This window comes from Arachis ipaensis, chromosome B04 (assembly GCF_000816755.2).
Source record: "Arachis ipaensis cultivar K30076 chromosome B04, Araip1.1, whole genome shotgun sequence".
NCBI lineage: Eukaryota > Viridiplantae > Streptophyta > Magnoliopsida > Fabales > Fabaceae > Arachis > Arachis ipaensis.
The window spans coordinates 18,919,698-18,925,010 of record NC_029788.2 but is presented as its reverse complement, the minus strand read 5'-3'; the positions used below and the strand labels follow the sequence as shown (position 1 = coordinate 18,925,010).

At 31.6% G+C, this 5,313-nt stretch overlaps 1 long non-coding RNA gene across 3 annotated transcripts; it reads left to right on the top strand.

The window, feature by feature from the left end:
- On the top strand, positions 1,734-4,241 carry LOC110270552. 3 transcript variants are annotated; one of them, XR_002360189.1, is made up of 4 exons: positions 1,734-2,491; positions 2,603-2,696; positions 2,886-4,053; positions 4,201-4,241. It is a non-coding gene; the product is annotated as an uncharacterized LOC110270552 (long non-coding RNA). The 3 variants fall into 3 exon arrangements; XR_002360188.1 differs by having other exon boundaries at positions 2,881-4,053; XR_002360187.1 differs by having other exon boundaries at positions 1,734-2,696; positions 2,881-4,053.

The following is a 5,313-nucleotide window of genomic DNA, read 5'->3' as shown; positions in this document are numbered from 1 at the left end:
TGGCTACCGGAAGTGGAGGATGAATAGTGCTTTCTCTCTTCTCTTCACTCTTCTTTTTCAGCTGCTAGGGTTTGGTTTCAAGTGTGTTATTAGCTCATTTGGATTCATTTACACACTTATATATGTTGGGCTTAGGCCTGGTCTAACCCGTTGGCGTTTTTAACCCGTTTGGCCTAACTTTGGGCCAAACCAATAAAATTAGCATCCGGTTTTCAATTCTAAATTATTTTTTGTTCTTTTAAAATAATAAACCCAATATTCAAAATTTTATATTTATTAAAACACGGTACCAGACATAGTAGAGCTAGTACTGCCGACTTAAGCACCGATATACATTTTTACAAAAATCTTTCGCAAAAGATACATTTTTCAACTTAGAAAAATTCATTGAAATAAAATTTCACCTTTATATTTTCAAATTAAAACTTCTAAATTTTGAATCTATTTTGGGCACTAAAAAAATTTATTATTTTATTAAAACGGTCTTACGTGAAAAACTCCAATTCTTACAAAAGCAATATATTCTCAAATTGGATCTATTTTTTTACGATATATTGAAAAAAGCTTATGATGGACTATTATTAGAATTAGGAGGCTTAACAGTCAAATGATTATCCACAAAAACATTATTATCACCCATTGCTTTTTAATTGATACTATCATTCTATGACAGAACGAAAAATAATAAAAAGTATTAATAACCTGTGATTTCATCGATTATTAAATATTAACAATAATGTAACTCTTATTGAATCATCATTGCACTACAAGATTTATATATATTTGTGGGTATGTTTTAAGAGGAATTTTTAAAAACTTTCGCAATATTGTATATGTGACATTTTGATAAACTCCCACAAACTAACAATAAAACTCCATTGTTATAATTACCACATAATTAAAACTCCTTCAAAATCCAATAAAACACTCGAAGAAAGAGAACCGAAGAGTGAGAGCTAACCGAAACCCTAAGCACGTGATAGACATCTCTACCACCATCTCCGTCGCTGCCTCTGCTGCCATTGCCGCCATCGCTGCCGCTAGAGTTCATCTCCTTTCTGCTTGTGCCATAAAGCTATTGAGATCGAGCTAAGGCGCCTCCTTCATCAACACGTTTCCAGATCTAATCGCAACGCCCAAGCCTTTGAGATAAAGAGAAAGTGCTTCTTCAGTCAACTCTCCTCCGCCAATGACGCTCGTATTCTCGATCGGCATTCTATCCCTTCTGTACACTCTTCTTTTCATTCATTCTTAGTTTTCGGTTCTCCTTCTATTTTTCCTTTTTATTCGCTTTTTTTGTTTTTCATTCGCATATTCGCTTTGATATGTGATATAACATTCGATGAGTTTTATTATCTCTTAATGGATAACATTGTTTCAAATTCTCAAGACTCCAAGTGTTTGATGAATTGTTTATTCTCTTGATTGAAATCCTAATAAATTGATTTGCTAATTTTTGAATTTTGATTTTGTGACACTCTTTTATTTTGATACTAATGTATATATTTGAAATTCTGATAAATTAATTTTATTTAGAAACAACTATGTTGTATGAGGTGTTTGTTAACTCTCAAATTGGCTATGTCTATGATTACATAAACTGCACCTCCTCTGCTGAATGAAGATGATTATCACATGATGCTTAGGTTTTTCCTTTTCCTTTTTTTCTTCTAAAAAATCTTGCTATGTTACTTATGTTGCTCACTCTATATTTTTTTTTCATATAGATTCCTTAGGTCAAGGAAATTTGGTATCGAGAAAACAAAGCTAATGTGTGGTAACATGCTCAAGTGGAGGAAGAAATTTGGTTCAGACACTATTGTAGAGGTATTGCTTTGAATTTGTTAGATATGTCATATTATCATGATTAATTGTTATTTTAAGTTAGGGTGTGTTGTTGTATAGGACTAATATATGTGTTGGTGAATTTGATTCGCTTTATAGAGAGAGCATTCCAAATTTACTTGATGACCTTGTTGAAATTCAAGTAAGTGTGACCTTTTTCAAATTGGGAACTAATTTTGTTTCAAATTAGATTTTTAGGTATTGGGATCTTATTTGGGGTGCACCCGAAATCAAAGGAACCTTTGATGTGTATGGCAACAGTACCTTCTTTGTAACTGCATGGTGTTAGTGTTTGATATTATGTTACCAAGTCAATTCTCAATAAAGCTATATTCAAATGCGACTACTTATTAGATTTCACAACTAAAATGGGAGTGGCTTTTATGTCGCACCTGAGTAGAAATATATACAATTTCCCTAACCCCTTTGTTTTGCTGTGTGTTTCTTTCTTCAATCTTATGTGTTCAATCATTTCCTATAATGATAATATTTGAAACAAATGTGAACTGATGATGTTATGCTCCAGAATTCAAGGAATGATTTTCAGAGTTATAGTTAAAAATGATGAACAAGTTGAAGTTTTGTTTACAAGAACGTGGGATCCTTCTCTTGAGGGAAAGTTTGTCCCCTTAAACATTGACAAAAGGTCATTGCTTAAGATTTTGCTTATTATCCATTACCTTCTTGAAATCCTAAGTTCAAGATTAATTACTGTGGGTGATCAATTTCAAATTCATACTGCTCCGAGTTTCATCAGGCTTCTACTCTTATGGAATTTATGAGCACATAAGTGGATGGCCAGACTTTGATATCAGTGAAACAAGGATCACTTTCAAGCTTAGAAAACACATGTAAGATTGTGCTTCTCATTCCATGTGTTTTCATATTGGCACAAAAATACTTCCAATTTATTTCTTAACTATTATGCTATCTTAATAAACAACTTTTCGTATCTAGAGAAATCTTTTATTGTTCATTGTCTCATATATGGAAAGTTGATTGAGCTATTCTAACTATAATGTCCAAATATATCAGCACAGACTTGATATCTACAAATGGTGCTTATGTTGGTCTAGCTCCACCAGGAGATGCCGGGTCATTGCGAAGCGAATGCAAGGTGTTTTTCCTTTGCACTTATTGAAAGCTTAAATAAATAAAACAACAAAAATACACATGCGGTATTTATAAGCCTAATTTAGACATGAGCACCTGAACAATGCACATTTCTCTTCATGCGTAATTGTCAATTTTTGTTCTTCTTATTTTTATTATTATTTTGGAAAATAATATTGGAATGATAGTGGGGTTGTTGAAATTTTCTTAAATATTCTCTGTGGTGTTCCATATTGACTTTGAACAAATGTTGCTCTATGATAAAGGCTAAGATGAAATTAGGAGTCTCTTTGATATAAAGATTTGTTACTTTGATTGAGTAGTTCGAAACAACTAATTAATATTTTCGAATGAGGTGTAACTTCTTTCTATTCGAATAAATTTTAATGCTTATGAGAAACAATAATATTGACATATACTTATTTAAAAGTTCATCCTACCAACGCTATCAATTCTGGACCAGAGCATCTAAGAATGGATTTTTTACAAATAGGAACATACGTGTTGGTGACTATAACCTTTATGTCTGGGTTCTTGGTTTTATCCGGAACTACAAATTCAATGATTTGATGAAGATATATAACCCCAGGTTCTATCGCTTAGTGAAACTTGAAATATTTTATCATCTTGCCAAAAATGTATGCTCATTAGAATTACTGCATAAGTTCTAATTTATTGCTAAGGGTTGGTCCAACATTGTGGGAAATAGGTATTCCTGATCGAACTGCTACAGAATTTTATGTTCCTAATCCCAAGCCAGATTGTATTAATAAGCTTTTTATCAACCATCCTGAAAGATTAGCCTCTTATGTTCCCTTTCTAAATTAGTTGGTTAAGTTTTCTTTTTTGTCTGTTTTAATACGAAAATTTTGAAACTCTAAATTTTCCCTTTTAGGGTGTGCTTAGTGTAAGATGTTTCTTCAAATTTTAAACGGATATATTCTTTGATCTTTCTTTTTTTTTTCTCTCAACTTGTAGGTTCAGATAGTACGGATTATGGGAAAGGTATATAGAATTGTATCTGGAATCAGATTTGGTTTACACAGTTGGTGTCAGTGACTATAAGAGAGATTGGTTTTATGCCCATATTCCCAGGTATAATTGTTTGAACATTGTTCATCTTAATAGCATGGCTAAAGATATTCCTAGTGACCTCACATCTACAAAATAAGTTTCTTTTTTGGGTTTAAAGTGACACTCTTACATTATATATTAATTTTTCAAGATTGTATAACTAAGCAGAAAGAAAGAAGATAATACCCATCAAAGAACAACTTGGTAAAAATATTCATCTATAAAATATACTCATGACTGATTCTTACTACCATTGTACATGGTATACAGGGTAACAATGTCATGAGGATGATACGTATGGCTGCATTTGCGGTTTCAGGGTATGCTTACACTAATGGCAGGACTTGCAAACCATTCAATCCACTCTTAGGTGAGATATATTGATGTCTTTAACTTGAGCCTATTTTCTTTAATAGGAATGACAAGAACCAGTTGCTTTTTGGCTTCCAACGCGCTAGTTGACCACAACTGTAATTATTTTCTTGCACATAAATAGTTAATTATTTTTCTTTTGCATTGCTAGCTTGATTCAATTTCATGTGTTTCTAAAAAATTTTAGTTAACGTATTCTTGTAAAATATTATAATGTGTCTATTATTATTATTTAAATTCATTATCATGTTACCTAATAATATGTTGATACTCTTACAAAAGTAGTTAACTATTTAATATTAGCAACTATTTAATATTAACAAGTTTGTGGGGTGTTTGAAACCCATATAAATAACCAATATTTTTAATTGAAAAATTCAGTTTGTGGAGATTTCAAACTGCCACAAAATGGTAAAAATACAATCACAAAAATTAGTTCAAAACCCCCACTAACAGACAACAAACCAACACCAAATGTTGTCCTAGAAGTTTTATAGAATTGTCACAAATAAACTCGTGGCGCCTCAAATTTTGGGGGTTTTAAAAATTGCCACAACCCATTTTGTGGGGGTTTAAAATATCCATAATCTGAAAAAAAAAACGCCATAAATTAACAAGAATCTTGTAGTGTTGATCTCATCAAGCTTATGCTTTTCCTTATTGAATTAAAAACAAAAATTAACAAGCCTTTATTAAGTTAAGAAAAATGTTAGGGAGTCATCAGAATTTATTGTTTTTAACTATCACTTAGCTATCAACTCAATTCCTTTAGTCTAGTTCCTTTAGTCTAATAATCCAATAATATACTTTATCCCATACTTTTAAACATTGATAGCTAATTGATGGACAAACACAATAAATTTTGATGGCCCTCTAGTATTTCTCTTAAGTTAAACGTAAATGACACAA